The sequence below is a fragment of the Bos mutus genome, chromosome 16 (assembly GCF_027580195.1).
Source record: "Bos mutus isolate GX-2022 chromosome 16, NWIPB_WYAK_1.1, whole genome shotgun sequence".
In the NCBI taxonomy this organism is placed as follows: Eukaryota; Metazoa; Chordata; class Mammalia; order Artiodactyla; family Bovidae; genus Bos; species Bos mutus.
The window spans coordinates 76,746,327-76,765,480 of record NC_091632.1 but is presented as its reverse complement, the minus strand read 5'-3'; the positions used below and the strand labels follow the sequence as shown (position 1 = coordinate 76,765,480).

At 34.5% G+C, this 19,154-nt stretch overlaps 1 pseudogene; it reads right to left on the bottom strand.

The window, feature by feature from the left end:
- Positions 1-345: 345 nt before the first annotated feature.
- The window catches only part of LOC102271035 (large ribosomal subunit protein uL24-like), a 35,502-nt pseudogene continuing 16,693 nt past the window's right edge, over positions 346-19,154 (bottom strand).

Genomic DNA, 19,154 nt, shown 5'->3' with positions numbered 1-19,154 from the left:
TGCTGAAGCTGAAGCTCCAATGCTTTGGCCCCCTAACGCAAAGATCTGACTCTTCGGAAAACACACTGATGCTGGGAAAGATTTAAGGCAGGTAGAGAAGGGGACAACAGAGGATGAGATGTTGGATGGCATTACTAACTCAATGGACATGAGTCTGAGAAAGCTCCAGTCGTTGGTGATGGACAGGGAAGCCTGGCGTGCTGCCATCCATTATGATGCAAATAGTTGCATATGACTGAGTGACTGAACTGAACTAAAATTTAATTATTTCTAATGAAAAGGACGGTCATGTATGTTTTTAAATAATTTTAACAGTTTTTAATGAAAGCTGTTGACAGGATGACTTTATTCCTGCATCTTCTTAATTGTTTCTTCCTTATATTTGCCCTTTTCTTTTCCTACTTGGTCAGATTTGGCTCTCCCTTCCAGGATCTTTATGCAGTCTTTGGTTTTAGTCTAGTGTTAACCACCTTGCTGGGGTGAATGCCCACATAGAGAGTTGTACCATTAGCCTTCTCCTGCTGCATTTCTTCAGTGTAGTTGACACATTTCTTTGTGTAAACCTGGACTGCTTTGCTAATTTGCTGCCATTTGTAGTGCCCTTCTACAACTTGTACTTTCTGAACTTCACTATCCTTTTAGATGGGCAAGGATTGAACCTTGTACTTCTGTCTCAGCTCTTTAGAAAGAGGAGAAGACATAATTTTCCTGTGAATGTGGGAAGGCGCATTGAAATGTGTTTTTTGGTTCTTGCTTAGGTCAGAAATCACAAAGAGATTTGACTCTTCTGACCATTTGAATCTATGAAATGGAGCGTGAACAGAGTAAACCCCCTTCAAAATGAATGAAATCGGGCCCTATATCTAGAACCCAGAAAATGCACAGAACTTGGGTCCAAAAAATCTTCCAATGGCCAGTGAGGCCTGAAAGTTTTACCAAGAAAGTATGCCAAGACCATTCTTTAAGAAACTACTCTGCCCAGACTAGACTCCATCGCCACAGACTTCCCTCCCCTTCAGCTCAGCTCAGATTTCCAAGTGTCAAAACCCTCTTACCTCTGGCTGGTGGTGCTAGAAGAAAGGCCAAGACCACCCTGGCCCCTCTGTGGCTACCAAAACACTACTGGGGCACTGGGGTCAAGAGGCAATATGGCCTGAATGGATGGCTGTGGATTGTATGCCTTGTCTCAGCAAATTCTTACCTGCTGGCCAGCCAGTCATGTACTTTTTTATTCTCACATACATGGTTCAAAATATAGAATATCCACAAGAAATAGAATGAAAATCACCAGGAATAATTATAAGATAAAGGTATTATTCTTAATTGTAAGTTATTATAAGAAATGTAGTTGATAAAATGTTTTATTTTTCATTATACGTCTTTTTGTCCTCTTATACACATTCAATATTGTATTTTACTCCTGTGTTATCTTCAGTAATTTAAAGGGGAAATTTAAGTGAAATTATACCAAAGATCTCAAAGTAAAAATCCAAAAGTAAAAATGAATCATTTTTTTTTTCTTAAACAAATGGAAAGAAAGATAGAATCACACATATGATAACACACAGTAATGAGCTCTCATGCTCTCACTCTGTGTCAATGACCAAAGCTGCCACTCAATTGTGCCTCCTCAGACACATAATTGCAGTAATTCTCTAGCAAATCCTGATGAGGAAGTTATCTTTATCCAGAGCTCTAGTGAGCATGTCGTGTTAAAATTAAAGCAGACAATGACCTTTATGTCTCAGTTCTCATTTCTCCAATAATTACCATTCTGAATCTGCACTTCAAGTAACAGATAAACAAGGTTGATTTAGGAAAACATAAAGAATCTTTCTGAAGTATTATTTTTCCTCTGATAATAACTGTCTAGAGGACAAGCATGCATGCTTAGTCACTCAGTTGTGTCTGACTCTTTGCAAATGCAGGGACTGTAGTCTGCCAGGAACCTCTGTCCATGGGGTTATCCAGGCAAGAATACTGGAGCAGGTTGCTATTTCCTCCTCCAGAGAATCTTCCCCATCCAGAGATCGAACTTGAGTCTCCTGTGTCTCCTGTATTGGCAGGGAGATTCTTTACCACTGTGCTATCTGGGAAGTTCTACTATCTATACAGTTCTCATTCTTTTTATACCCACTAGCAATGGTCCACTTTTGATTCTCTCTCAATGATAGTTTCTTTTTATATAAAACTAATTTTATTTGTACCTCTATGCCTTTTCTCATGCCATTGCCTATAAGGACATTTCAATAATCCAAGTTATCACCTTTAAAGTACTCTATTAATCACTATTGCTTTAAATATCATGTTATGTAAAGTGTTGATCTGTGGTTCCATAGAATCCTGTACATATATCTATCTGTATTGCTCACAATACTATATGGAAATAAATCTCTTTGTGTGCTTTCCCTCTACATTTGAATTTCATAATAATAGACATTGCAAATTATTACATTCTATATTTTTATATTTACTTATTTATTTTTTATTTTTTAAATTTTATTTTATTTTTAAACTTTACAAATTGTATTAGTTTTGTATTTTGTCCTCAACAGTCTGGCTACCTTAGGAAAATTGCAAGAAATAAATTGGTATATTTGAAAATAAGCCAGGAAAGATAAACAAGAAAATAAAACTGGGACTTAGAATTTCAAATTATGGAATTCCTCAGATGTTAATAGCCAGGACATGGAAGCAACCTAGATGTCCATCAGCAGATGAATGGATAAGAAAGCTGTGGTACATATACACAATGGAGTATTTACTCAGCCATTAAAAAGAATACATTTGAATCAGTTCTAGTGAGGTGGATGAAACTGGAGCCTATTATACAGAGTGAAGTAAGCCATAAAGAAAAACACCAATACAGTATACTAATGCATATATATGGAATTTAGAAAGATGGTAACAATAACCCTGTGTACGAGACAGCAAAAGATACACTGATGTATAGAACAGTCTTTCAGACTCTGTGGGAGAGGGAGTGGGTGGGATGATTTGGGAGAATGGCATTGAAACATGTATATTATCATATATGAAACGAGTCACCAAGTCCAGGTTCGACGCACGATACTGGATGCTTGGGGCAGGTGCACTGGGACGACCCAGATGAATGGTATGGGGAGGGAGGAGGGAGGAGGGTTCAGGATGGGGAACACAGGTATACCTGTGGTGGATTCATGTTGATGTATGGCAAAACCAATACAATATTGTAAAGTTAAAAAATAAAATAAAATTAATTAAAAAAAAGTGAACATCCTCTTTTCTTATATCTATTTCTTTATTTTAATTATCTAGACTTTGGCATAGAATGTGAAGCAAAGTAAACTTTATGAAAATTCGGTTCTATGTTGAACAAACCTATGCTCAAGTGAAAATGTGAGATTATAAATATATTGCTCCAGAAATAATTTAAATGTACCCTAATTGTTCACTGAGGCACTATTTACAATAACCAGAACATGAAAGCAGCAAAAATGGCCATTGACGGATGAATGGATAAAGATGTACATGTTATATATAATGGCATATTACTAAGCCATAAAAAAGAACAAAATAGTGTCATTTGCAGTGACATGGAGGGATCTAGAGATTGTCATACTGAGTGAAATAAGTCAGACAGAGAAAAGTAAATGTCCTATGATATCACATATATGTAGAATCTAAAAATATGTTACAAATGAATTTGTTTACAAAACAGAAAGAGATTCACAGGTGTAGAAAGCAAATATGATTACCAAGGGCAAAAGGAAGAAGGAGGGATAAATTGGGAGATTGGGATTGACATGCACACACTACTATATATAGAACTGACAACTAATAAGAACCTACTCTATAGTACAGGGAACTCTGTTCAATACTTGGTAATGACCTATATGGGAAAAGTTATCTTTAAAAAGTGGATATATATATATATAATTGATTCACTTTGCTGTACAGCAGAAACTTATACAACATTGTAAATCAACTATACTCTAATAAAATTAAATAAAGAAAAATTATATAATCTGACATTCTATTTATTCTTTGATATAGTTACTTTCAGGAAAGAAATATGTCTAAGTAAAATAATTCTCTAGGAATACATTAGAAAATGAAGACTGAAAAAGAAACCTGATAACACACATATACAAACAGACACACACATACATCTCACATAAATATTAGAGAATGTATTACAGTTTCATTCAAATAATATTAGATTTATTTCTAATGTAAAAATATGCTAGCAGTTTGTGTTTGATGTGAGTGAATATGGAGGAGTAGGTAGTTCCAAAGGGGTTGTCCCTCTGCAAACACAATCAAAGTGAATGAAAACTGTCAGTTACTTTTTTTTAACTCTTAATGAAAAAAAAAAAAAAAAAGAAGAAGAAGAAGTCAAAGGCTTATTTTTGTTGTTAGTCACTAAGTAATGAGAGGGCCAGGAGCCCCATTTAAAAAAAAAAAAAAAGAAGAAGAAGTCAAAGGCTTATTTTTGTTGTTAGTCACTAAGTAATGTCTGACTCTTTTGCAACCCTGTGGACTATAGCCCACCAGGGTCCTCTGTCCATGAGATTTCCCAGGCAAGAATACTGGAATGGGTTGCCATTTCCTTCTCCAGGGGATCTTTCCATCTGAAGGATCAAACCTGCCTCTCCAGTTGCAGGCAGATTCTTTACCACTGAGCCACCAGGGAAGCAACAAAGATGTATAGCAGCCAAGTTGGGGAGTTTTGAAGTACTTGCCTTTGTCCTACCTCTCTCCTGTCTCCAAGATGGTCTTAAAATGACAACCAGTATTCCAGTTTGGCATTCTGGTCCCTTACTCTGGAGGAAGGAAAGCTGATCTTGTTCTCAAATAGTTATTTTTATCTGTTTTAGTCTAACACTTACTTGTAGGAATGGTGAAAGCACTTGCCTCTGCTTCACCTGATCAAGAACTTTCTCAGGGCAGAAAAGTGGCTACACAGAGGGTATTTCTCAAAAACCATGGAAGGCAAGTAAAGAACCCACTGCTGCCTAGAGCACATGATTGCAATTTGAGGGACAATAAAAGACTGCCAAAAGCCTGAGAGGAAAATCTGTGGAGAAAGGGTCTTTGAAGAATTATAGAATTGAAAATAACACATGAGTATTGGGGAATATAGGAAGCCAAGTGCATAGGAAAGCCAAGTGCAAACCCAGGGGAAGGTTTTTGTTAAAAACAAAAAAACAAAAGAACCTGGGAAGACCGTAAACTTTTAGCTCAGGCTCTGCACAAATGAAATGAAAACTAAGCAAGGTCTGTAACTGGCCATCTAAGTGTTAAAGGAGTGTTGCAACACAGAGCCAATCTGCAAAGACTAAGAGAATTTGGGGTTTTATTTTTGTCTCTAAACATTCAAAGGCATCTGTCAAATCAGAAGATAAAAGAAGAGAGACTGCAGGCCACACATATCAATGAATACATTCTTTACAATCATAGACTAGAAAACTCACTAAAAATCCAACCAATTACAAAGCAGAAAAAGCAAGAACAAGAAATTTTAAGGTGGCAGAAGAATCTAATCTCCAGAATTCACAAGTCATACTATTTACAGTGTTCAGGTTTCAACAAAAAAAATAATGAAGCATGTAAAAAAAAAAAAAGTATGCCCCACACACAGGAAATTTAACCAAAATTGTCTCTGTGGGAAGCATAGACATTGGATTTACTAGAAACGGACTCTAAGTCTCTACTGTGTCAGTCACAGACGTAAATGGAACTATGCACATAGCTAAAGGATATCATGCAATTAATGCCGCAGGAATCATATGACATCAATAAAGACACAGAAACTATAAAAAACGAACTGAACCAAAATTCTGCAGCTGTAAAGAATAAAATGTACAAAATGGTGGCATAGGTTTTTCTCTCTACAAAGTAATAGGAAACAAAAAGTATCAGAATTTTTTAACTCTTGAAAAAGTCAAAGGCTTATAGTAATCAAATAAATATCAAATCAAGAAGGAAACTTAAAAATAGTTGGAGCACTTTGAAGTATTATTTAGTAAAATAAATAAAAATCACTAGAGAATTTCAACAGGAGATTTAAGTAACACAAAAATTTATATATAAGAGAGATCAATTGGAGCTATCCAGTCATAGGAGCAGAAACAAAAACTAATAGAGATTTAAAAAAAAAGAAAGAAAGAAAAAGGTGAGATGTATGGAGGAAAAACACACACACACATACACACAGAGCAATAAAAGGCCTATAAGACATCATCAAATTTACTGATATATGAAAAGTAGGAGTCTCAGTGGGAGAGGAGAAACTGACAGAGTATGTGAAGATACAATAGCTGAAAAATTCCCAAATGTGATGGAAGACATGATTTTACACAAAGAGGATACGTGATGATTTCCAAGAAAAATTAATAAAACAGTATCCACAATGAGATACATGATAATTGAACTGTCTAAAGAAAAAGAGAGCACCCTGAAATCAAAAGAAGAGAAGCTACTTATTATTAAAAAATTTGTTGCCAAAATTAAGTGTAAATTTCTTAGCAAAAATTATGGAGCCAAGAAAGTTGTGGGGTGGCATTCCTAAACTGTGGAAAACTAACAATAACAACAAAATAACTGAATGAATTCCACATCTGATGAACAAAATTTAAAAATCAACAAGAAACTAAAACAGTTTATAGCATATGGAACTATACTCAATATCTTGCAATAACGTGAAAAATAATCTGAAAAAGAATATATATATATACATATATATGTGTGTGTATATATATATATATATGGGCTTCTGGGTTCGATCCTGGGTCAGGAAGATCATCTGGAGAAGGAAACAGCAATCCAATCCGGTAATCATGCCTGGAAAATCCCATGGACCGAGGAGCCTGGTGGGCTACAATCCATGGGGTCACAAATCAGTCAGACACAACTGAGCGACTTCACTTCACTTCATATATATATATATATATATATATATATATATATATATATAGTTCGATTCAGTCACTCAGTTATGTCTGACTCTGTGTGACTCCATGGACTGCAGCAGAGCAGGATTCCCTGTGCAACACCAACTCCCGGAGCTTGCTCAAACTCATGCCCATATAGTTGGTGATGCCGTCCAATCATCTCATCCTCTGTCACTCCCTTCTCCTCCTGCCTTCAATCTTTCCCAGCATCAGGGTCTTTTCCAGAGTCAGCTCTTCTCATCAGGTAGCCAAAGTATTGTAGATTCACCTTCAGCATCAATCCTTCCAAAGAATATTCAGGACTGATTTACTTTAGAATTAACTAGCTTGATCTCCTTGCAGTCCAAGGGACTCTTAAGAGTCGTCTCCAACATCACAGTTCAAAGCATCAGTTCTTCGGTGTTCAGCTTTTGTTATGGTCCAACTCGCACATCCATATGTGATTACTGGAAAAACCATAGCTTTGACTAGATGGACCTTTGTTGGCAAAGTAATGTCTCTATTTTTTAATAGGCTGTCTAGGTTGGTCATAGCTTTTCTTCCAAGGAGCAAGAAGGAATCTTTTAATTTCATGGCTTTAGTCACCATCTGCAGTGATTTTGGAGCCCAAGAAAATAAAGTCTGTCACTGTTTCCCCATCTATTTGCCATAAAATGATGGGACTGGATGCCATGATTTTTGTTTTTTGACTGTCGAGTTTTAAGCCAGCTTTTCCACTCTCCTCTTTCACTTTCATCAAGAGGCTCTTTAGTTCTTCTTCACTTTCTGTCATAAGGGTGGTGTCATATCTGCATATCTGAGGTTACTGATATTTCCCCCAGCAATCTTGAGTCCAGCTTGTGCTGCATCCAGCCCAGCATTTCGCATGATGCACTCTGTGTATAGTTAAATATGTGGGGTGACATACTTTTTTCCCAATTTTGAACCAGTCTGTTGTTCTATGTCCAGTTCTAACTGTTGCTTCTCGACCTGGATACAGATTTCTCAGGAGGCAGGCAAAGTGGTCTGGTATTCCTATCTCTTGAAGAATTTTCCACAGTTTATTGTGATCCATGCAGTCAAAGGCTTTGGCAGAGTCGATAAAGCAGAAATAGATGTTTTTCTGGAACTCTCTTGCTTTGTCTATGATCTAACAGATGTGGTGATTTGATTTCTGGTTCCTCTGCCTTTTCTAAATCCAGCTTGAATATCTGGAATTTCTCAGTTCATGAACTGTTGAAGCCTTGCTTGGAGAATTTTGAACACTAGTTTCCTAGCTTGGGAGATGAGTACAATTGTGCAGTAGTTTGAACATTCATTGGCATTGCCTGTCTTTGGGGTTGGAATGAAAACTGACCTTTTCTAGTCCTGTGGCCACTGCTGAGTTTTCCAAATTTGCTGGCATATTGAGTGCAGCCCTTTCACAGCATCATCTTTTAGGACTTGAAATAGCTCAGCTCAAATTCCATCACCTCCACTAGCCACTTCTTAAGGCCCAGCTGACTTCTGACTCCAGGATGTCTGGCTGTAGGTGAGTGATCACACCATCATGGTTATCTCGGTCATTAAGATCTTTTTGTACAGTCCTTCTATATTCTTGCCACCTCTTCTTGATACTTTCTGCTTCTGTTAGGTCCATACCGTTTCTGTCCTTTATTGTGCCCATCTTTGTATGAAATGTTCCCTTGGTATCTCTGATTTTCTTGAGAGATCTCTACTCTTTCCCATTCTATTTTTTTCCCTCTATTTCTTTGCATTGATCACTGAGGAATTGATCTTTCTTCTCTCTCCTTGCTGTTCTTTGAAACTCTACATTCAGATGGGTATATCTTTCTTTTTATCCTTTACCTTTACCCTCTCTTCTTTTCTCCACTTTTTGTAAGCCCTCCTCAGACATCATTTCAATTAAAAAAAAATTCCAGATAACAAAAGTTTAAAGAATTAGTTGTTTGTAGACCTATCATGTGGGCTGCTGTCTATGGGGTTGCACAGAGTCGGACACAACTGAAGCGACTTAGCAGCAGCAGCAGCAGCAGACCTATCATACAAGAATGCAAAAGGGAGCCTTTAGGGTATAAGTACAAGTACACTTTATGGTAACTTGAAGCCATACAAAGAAGTAAAGAATACTGGCAGAGAAAATTACGTAACTAAGTCAAAATCAATCATTATAATATTTCTTGTTTAAAATCGCTCCACTTGTACCTATATGATTTAAAGGACCAATGGATAAAATAGATATAAACTTATTTTAATGGGTATATAATGTATAAATATGTAATTCATGATGACAAAAAAAAAGTCAAGAATCATGCATTTGTATAAGAGTTCAGTTTTCATATACCACTGAAGCTAGGGTGCTATTAAACCAAATAATTTATTATAAATGTAAGAAGATAACTGTAATCTCTAACATAGCCACTAGAAAATAATTTTAATATATATATGAAAGGAAATGAAAAACAAAATTGTACACTACACAAATAAACACAAAAGGAGAAAATAATTTAGGAATTGGAAAGCAACAAATTATATGATATATATAGAAAACCAATAGCAAAATGGCAGAAGTATTTCCATATCAGTGATTAAATGTAAAGGATAAAAATCTCCAATATAGGCCGAGATTACTGAAATGGATTAAAAAACAAAATAAGCATGACCTGACTATTTTCTGTGTTCAAATGACCCATATTTTATTTAAAGACACAAAATAAATGGAAAGTGAAAGGTTGAAAAACAATATTACATACATATAGTAACTAAATGAGAGCCAGACAGGCTATACCAGTATCATAAGAAGTAGAATTTAAGTCAAATAATACTACAAGGGACAAAGAAGAACATCATACATTTATAAAGGTGTCAATTTATCAAAAATATATGACAAGTGTATATGTATCTAATAACAAAAAGATACTCAAGAATTGCAACTTTTGAGTTTTGAATTTTGAAATTCCCTTCAGTCAATACTTTATATTTTATCCATATCAATTGTTTGAAAATATAAATATTTTTTGAGTGATAAAAATAAACATTTTTTTCTGTTACATTTCTTAGTATTTTAAATACAAGCAAACCAAATGAAATAAAAGTGCTGTGGCTGAACATTTTGTAGAGAGTGTGCCCAAAACAAAAATTTATATGCTGAAGCCCTGTCTCCCATTATGATTGTATTTGGACATAACGCCTTGAAGGTAGTAATTAAATGAAAGAGGTCAAAGGGTGGAGCCCCTAATCTAATAGCATTGGTGTCATATAAGAAGAGGGAGAGAGACATCATGAGCACACACTGAGCAAAGGCTATATGTCATTACAGTAAAAAGTATCTTTAAGCCAAGGGGAGAAGTTGTATCAGAAATCAATATTGCCAGCACCTCGATCTTAGATTTCCAGCTTCCAGAATTATGAGAAAACACATTTCTCTTGTGTAAGTCAGTCTGTGGCATTTGTATGCATTTTTTCTTAGTCCTGGTATGGATAATATGTATATCTTTATGGTTAATATGTATGCCATACATAAATTCCTTATTAATATAATTAAAAACTTTTAAGAGGTTGGTTGGTTGATTTAATCAAGTGAAATTTTGTGTAATTTTTTTTTCATGAAAGTTTAAATCCAAATGTATAGCTTTAACTTATTGGAATTATGAACAGTATTAACATCAAAATTTATTCCATTTTAAAGAAAATTTGAATATAGGTCATAATTCTCTTATAGCCATCTGAAATTTGCTTGCTAATATTTTGTAAGACAATATCTATATTCATAAATATGACTTAGCTTAATTATTTTAGAGTTATTCAGCTTAGAATTAAGATTGCTTAAAATTAATGCTGCAAAGAACAACATGGCATAGGTACCTGAAATGTGAGGTCCATAAATCAAGGTATATTGGAAGTGGTCAAACAGGAGATGGTGAGAGTGAATATCAATATTTTAGGAATCAGTGAAGTAAAATGCACTGGAAAAACAAATTTAGTTGAGATAACCATTATATCTATTACAGTGGGCAAGAATCCCTTAGAAGAAATGGAGTAGCCCTCATAGTCAACAAAAGAGTTCAAAGTGCAGAACTTGGGTGCAATCACAAAAATTACAGAATGATCTCTGTTCGGTTCCAAAGCAAACCATTAAATATCACACTAATCCAAGTCTATGGCAAAACCATAAATGCCAAAGAAGCTGAAGTTGAACGGTTCTATGATGACCTGCAAGATCTTCTATAACTAAAACCAAAAATAAGATGTCCTTTTCATCATCAGGGCCTGGAATGCAAAAGTAGAAATATAAGGCATACCTGGTGTAACAGGCATGTTTGGCCTTGGAGTACAAAATGAAGCAGGTCAAAGGCTAACAGAATTTTGCCAAGAGAATGCACTGGTCACAGCAAGCACCCTCTTCACACAAGAGACAACTCTACACATGGACATCACCAGATGGTTAATAACAAAATCAGATTGATTATATTATTAGCAGTCAAAGATGGAGAAGCTCTATGCTGTCAGCAAAAACAAGACCAGGGGCTGACTCTGACTCAAATCATGAACTCCTTACTGCAAATTTCAGACTTAAATTGAAGAAAGTAGGGGAAAACACTAGATTATTCATGTATGACCTAAATCAAATCCCTTGGAGATAACACAGTGGAAGTGACAAACAGATTCAAGGGATTAGATCTGATAGACAGAGTGCCTGAAGACCTATGGATGGAGGTTCAGGATATTGTATAGGAGGCAGTGATTAAGACAATCCACAAGAAAAAGAAATGCAAAAAGTCAAAATGGTTGTCTGAGGAGGCCTTAAAAAATATCTGAGAAAAGAGAATCTAAAGGCAGAGGAGAAAAGGAAAGATATACCCATCTGAATGAAGAGTTTCAAAGAATAAGGAGAGATAGGAAAGACTTCCTCAGTGATCAATGCAAAGAAATAGAGGGAAACAATAGAATGGGAAAGACTAGAGATCTTTTCAAGAAAATTAGAGTTACGAAGGGAATATTTCATGCAAAGATGGGCACAATAAATGATAGAAACAGTATGGACCTAACAGAAGCAGAAGATATTAAGAAGAGGTGGCAAGAATGCACAGAAATACTATACAAAAAATATCTTCATGACCCAGATAACCATGATGATGTGATCACTCACCTAGAGCCAGACATCCTGGAGTGCAAAGTCAAGTGGGCCTTAGGAAATATCACTATGAACAAAGCTAGTGGCGGTTATGGAATTCAAGCTAAACTGTTTCAAATCCTAGAAGATGGTGCTGTGAAAGTGTTGCACTCAATATGCCAGAAAATTTGCAAAACTCAGCAGTGACAAGACTGGAAAAGGTGAGGTTTCATTCCAGTCCCAAAGAAAGGCAATGGCAAAGAATATTCAAACTATCGCACAATTGCACTAATCTCACATGCTAGCAAAGTAATGTCAAAATTCTCCAAGCTAGGCTTTAATATTCTGTAAACTGAGATTTTCCAAATGTTCAAGCTGGACTTAGAAAAGGCAGAAAAACCAGAGATCAAATTGCTAACATCCACTGGACCATAGAGAAAGCAATAGAGTTCCAGAAAAACATCTACTTCTGCTTTATTGGCTATGCCAAAGCCTTTGACTGCGTGGATCACAACAAACTGTGGAAAATTCTTCAAAAGATGGGAAAATCAGACCACCTTACCTGCCTCCTGAGAAATCTGTATGCACGTCAAGAAGCAACAGGTAGAACCGGACATGGAAAAACAGCCTGGTTCCAAATTGGGAAAGGAGTATGTCAATGATGTATATTGTCACCCTGCTCATTTAACTTATATGAAGATTACATCATGTGAAATGCCAGGCTGAATGAAGCACAAGCTGGAATCAAGATTGTCCATAGAAATATCAATAACCTCAGATATGCAGATGACATTGCCCTTATGGCAGAAAGCAAAGAACTAAAGAATCTCTTGATGAAAGGGAAAAATGAGGGGAAAAAGCTGGTTTAAAACTCAACATTCAAAAAAAGAAGATCATGTCATCTGGTCCTATCACATCATGAAAAATAGATGGGGAAACATTGGAAACTGTGACAGACTTTACTTTCTTGGGCTCCGTCACTGCAGATGGTGACTGAAGCCATGAAATTAAGACACTTGCTTCTTGGAAGAAAACCTATGACCAACCTAGATAGCATATTAAAAAGCAGAGACATTACTTTGCCAACAAAGGTCCATCTAGTCAACGCTATGTTTTTTCTAGTAGTCAGGTATGGATGTGAGAGTTGGACCATAAAAAAGCTGAGCACCAAAAAATTGATGCTTTTGAACTGTCATGTTGGAGAAGACTCTTGGGAGTCCCTTGGACTGCAAGGAGATCAAACGAGTCAACCCTAAAGAAAATTAATCCTGAATATTCATTGGGACTGATGCTGAAGCTGAAACTCCAATACTTTGGCCACCTGATGCAAAGAACTGACTGTATGGAAAAGACCCTGATGTTGGGAAAGATTGAAGGCAGGAGGAGTAGGGGATGACAGAGGATGAAATGCTTGGATGACAGCACTGACTCCATGGACATGAGTTTGAGCAAGCTCCAAGTGTTGGTGATGGACAGGAAAGCCTGGCATGTTGAAGTCCACTGGGTTCCAAAGGGTTGGACACAGCTGAGTGGCTGAACTGAACTGAAACTTAATGCAGCCTATATTTTTCCATGATGTGTCTGCTTTATAAAATAAAAATTGTTATTTATCATAGAAATAAGGAAGAGTCCATAAACTTAATTTGAATTTTACTAACTTTCAGAAACTATTATTTGGTGCTTTTGTTTTCTTAATTTTTGATTTGATGACTATTTACTCTGAATATTGAGTCATTAAGTTATCTGTACTTAATTAGATTAATTTTATGAAATTCTGGCTCTGCTTGAGTATAATTTCTTATAAGGCTTTCAAATTCATTGACTCACCATCACACATCTAGTCATACACATACAAACACATGCACACCCACAGTTGCACACATACATTTTAGCTATTCCATTTTAGTTATTCTTTTTCTCTTTTCAACGTTGTATAGATTTATCAGTAATCATTTCATCTTTTTTAAAGCTATCGGTTCCTGAATTATTTAATCCATTTTACAGATTTTATTTGCTTTATTTTTGTGTATTAATTTCCATCTATAATTTATCTACATTTCTTTTATTTATTTGAAGCAAATTATTAGTTAACAAAAAAAATTTGTGGACTATTTAACAAACTAGGTCTCTTCATCTCTAACTGAGCATAGCTTTAGGTTTCAGTTTTGATTTAAACATTATTTGTTATATATTTTGTACATTTCTTTTATTACCTTATTATTGTGTCTTATATTTTATACTTCTAGTATTAAATTGTTAGATTTTTATTTATGTATGTATGTTGTGTATTTGCTAGGCATAAATGTAACTGACAAGTGATATTACTTGAGCAATATATTTTATAGGAACTTTCTTCAAGTTTTCTCACTAACCCAAAATATAAAATTATTTAAACATACTCATAGATACTGACATCACCCACATGTATTTTATCTCTAGTATTGTTTGCTATTTTGGTAGCTAAATGTTGGAAATAGATGCCAGGGGCCCATTTATTTTCTGGAGACCGTTTCAGGGCATCACAGTAACAGAGGTTGAAACAATCTTAGGGTGTTTAGGGTCTCTGGTACCTAGAGCTCTTGGTTTGTACGTATTATTTCCAAAAGTTAATGTGAATTAAAGAAAAGACCCTTTTTCTACAATAATGCTATGAACTCTTGGTACCAACCAGAGGCACTAAAAAAAAAAAAAAGTCTTTATTTTCTATATCCTGGACTTCTTCCAAGTACATTTACACTTTCACAAAACTTCTAGAATACAATAAATATCAATGAATATAGCAAATTTTTTAAAAATGTGCCTCTAGAAACAATCTAGTATATGAACAGGTATTTCAACCTTAAAAGTCAACTCGCCTCCCCCAAATCAGCTCAAAATCATATGATAAGTTATAAGAATTTAGGTTATATGAGACTTTAATCATCTCCTAGTTTTTAGATTTTCCTATAGAGTCAATCAGTTTGAACTATGCAGAATCAGTCATTTTATCAAATCAGAAGAGTCTAGACTTGCAAGCTTAATTTTGTATATCACTGACCAAATGAGAGACCATAAAGTAACTTAGGGCCATACCATTTAATATATTTACTACGATACCACAGTTACATATTTTCATGTTAAAGAATGAAAAGGGTTAAGTAAGTCCCAGGCATGTTCTCTGATGGGTAGTAAACTAAAATTAAGACCACCTTGAAAAGAGTCCAAGTTTTTAAACCACCATTTTTTAAAGTTTATCAACACCAAGGAGAAGACTGGATTGTGTCAGTTTTATGTTCTACAAGTAGAGTACATTCCAATATGTCTCACAGCAAATTTTGAGAAGGGCTGCACAGAGTTCAAGTTGTAAACCAAAATTTTACATCTGTATCTTTTAATAATCATGGATTAACTGTAATGAGGAAAGATTGCCTACTTAAACCACTAGATAGGTTTTCTTAATCTTTGAATGTTAATCACATTTCAACCATTACTTTTTCTTTTACCCAGACTACATCCAAGATAACTTTGGCTAATTTTTTTCCTTTACTATGTTTCAGTATTTTATAATAAACAGTCAAGGAAGGCGTAAATGAATAACTGAAATTAGCAGCAGGAACTAGAGAAGGGGTAGAATGCTTCCAAAGTCTACCATGTATCATCTTACACGACACCACTTGGTTAGGAACTTACACAAGAGCAAGATTTTCAATACTGTTAAAATATTGATGTATTTTACAAAAGGAGTTATTATAAAAAGTCAGTAATTGAGAAGGCATAACACTAGTTTCAGAATAAGGGAATAAAACAGTGGTCAAAACACTTAAATATATCAACACATTAACCATTTAATATTTCACATAATTTCATTCTTCTGTATATTATCTCATTTTCCTTATTTCATTGACAAGTCAAACTCATGTAGAGTTATGTAAAACATCCACATGCATTTCTTTCCCTTTACATAAAATTTTAATGTGATGTTGGCTTGTTCTATTTGGCACCTGGTGAGTCTAAATTACTTTTATTTTTAATTACAGTTTTGGACTTTGGCGTCTTCTTTAAAATTTTGATCTAAATAACTTTTAAATAATTCTTTTCATATCTTTTTTGACTTTTGTCACCTTGACAATATTTGAACCAAAGAAAAATCACAAAGCATGCAAAATAAATATCATCAGATATTAAATTAAGAATTATAGCAGATAATATAAAAAACTTTTAAAATGCTCTAATAAAAATAATTAAATACTTTATCTCAAAATGATAATACATTTACAGTGAAATTCTTTCAATTACAATACTAACAGAAGAAAAATAAGATGACTGTGTTGCTTTTATTCTCAAGTACCATAATTGAAAGTTGTGAGGAAAAAAAAGCTAATAGTTTAAACAGTCAACATACATTACACAAATGTGAAGTCAGAACTGAGTCTCAAGTGTGATGAAAATTCATAAAACCAAAATATAACACAACAAACTTCCAAACCAGAAGTTACATTTAGCACTGCAAACCTATACATGTGTGCATTTGTTTGCAATAACATATAATTTTTTTCCTTAACACATTTATGCATATTTTTCCTACTAGTAATAGAAAACTTTCTTAATATTATACAGAAGATGTTTGTCAAAGTCAACATATAGAATTTTTTCAATGCATTTAAAAAAATATAGCTGAGTATATTTCAGCCTATTTCAGTCCCATGAAAAGACTTAAATTATAGTCATTTCAAGACAATGCATTCTATTAATATTTTTGGCTTTATAAGAAAATCTAAGTCATCTTCTAGAATATTGATTATACTATAATGTCCATACCATACTAAATCCCCACACAAATATATACAGATAACAATACAAGACTGCAAGACTTTGAAGGTCATTCCCTTACAAGTATTAAATTTAATATCTTTATGTATCAGTTTTGAGGTCTTTTTAATTCTTGTTATACTTATCATGATAAAGTAAAACACTATTTTACTATTCATGTATAGATAAAAATGAAGGGATGCATGAGTCATTTTGGTAAACACTGACAATTTGATAGATTATAGGTCCAGAAACATGAAAATATTTACCACTTCAAAAATAATAGAATTGCCAAATTATCCACTTACCAATTTGATTTCATAGGATGTTAGAGAACAACAGTATTTTTTTCATGAATTAGTCTGAAAAAAATGAGAGGAATATGTATAAGCCAAAAAGAAAGCTACTGGCCCACTGGGATTCTAAAAATAACATAGCAGGCATTTCCTGATGAACACCAGCAAACTGCTCCTGACAATTCAGATTTATATATAAAAATACTAATTAGAATACTTTCTGTAAATTAGGTAATTTTAACACTGACACCAAATCTCCAATCTGTTTCCCCAAAATGCAACTAAAATAGCAAAGAGGCAAACAGACACATGTATTTCCAAAAAGCAATCTACTGTGCTTTCTCTAGTATCAATATGCTCTTAACAACTGCTTTGTGTATTTATTACATTTCTCTCTTAATTTTTCTCTTCTTCACAAGTTTATTCAGCACATTTGAGTCTTGTGATACTCACTATACACAGACAAAAGTATGGATTAAATATAGGAGGCAAGGTGGAGATACATTCTGATACACACAGTTGCAAAAATCATGACACAGAGTATGATACTGTGATGCTTTTCTTAAAGTCAACAACATCCAAGACAGACAAACCTTTGAGGATACACAATTAGTTTCTCAAATAGCTCCATACAATTATCACTTGTTATCAACAGAATTTAGAATACAATTCTAGAGTTTTTGTCCATATATAGTTAATATTAATATTTCATTAATACAATGAGACAAAATATAAATGCTTTCATGTAAGCATTAGTCAGAAACACTGAACTGAGAGTCATGTATGGTTTATGATATACTGTTGGGGCTTCCTGGGTGGCTTAGCTGGTAAAGAATCCACCTGCAATACAGGAGACCCCAGTTTGAACCCTGGGTTGGGAAGTTCCCATGGTGAAGGGATAGACTACCCACTCCAGTATTCTTGGGCTTCCTAGTGGCTCAGACAATAAAGAATCTGCCTGCAATGTGGGAGACCTGGGTTCGATCCCTGGGTTGGGAAGATCCCTTGGAGGAGAACATGGCCACCCACTCCAATATTCTTGCCTGGAGAATCCCCATGGACAGTGGAGCCTGGTGGCTACAGTCCATGGGTTACAAAGAGTTGGACATGCTTGTACGTGATATACTGTTACAAAAATTCAAACATTAGTCCACTGGATTAAATATTAAAACAGAAGGAAATTTTGGTCTACTCATATCTGCTCAAGGATTTGAAACTAACAGTGCATACATACATCACATCGAGAAAACAAAATAATAGAATAGAAAATTAAAGCCTTGCTAAAGGACAAAAAAGTCAACAAATATTAATTAATGCTTGGATCTCAAGCATATATTTGTCAATGATGTCAAAGATATATTTCATTTTGCATACAGTGATAGAAATACTGCTAGCTACCTGCCTCTATTCAGGCTTAACATCTTCTGAAATAATACTTACAAATATTTGTTTTGCAAAGTAATTATTAGGAGCATGTCTCATAAATATGTTTATATTTTGTAAAGTTTCCCTCTTCAAATCAGACCATCTGGGATAAGATGCTGTATCACATTATATTAATAAACTGTGAATTTATCATGCCTTTGTTACATAGCCTATAATTCAAATAAAAGCATGTACTCTCAAGGTGTTTTGAATATTAAATTTTTAATTTTTAATTAGCTAAAGAGGGTCTGGTTTATAATCCAACAGGATAATAAGCTTCAAAAAATATTATCCCCAATGCATTTTTCCTATTCCACTTTGGCTATGCTTGACTTAGAAGTTTACAGAAAATTTCATAATTTGTTCTACTGAAAGTAAATTCTCATTTATTATTATTCTTGTAAACTTGTTTGAAACACCATATCTATTTTTATGTCAATGTATATATGTCTTTTTGGTTTCCAATGTAAGAAATAAAAGCTTTTTTTTGATGTTGTTACAGTTTTCTATGATAAATTAAGAAAAATACTTACTTTTCCCCAAACTCATTCGAAGTACACCATTAATGGAATTAATTTTTCAGTTGTTGCACAGATTTTTTTTTTTTTCAAAAACAAC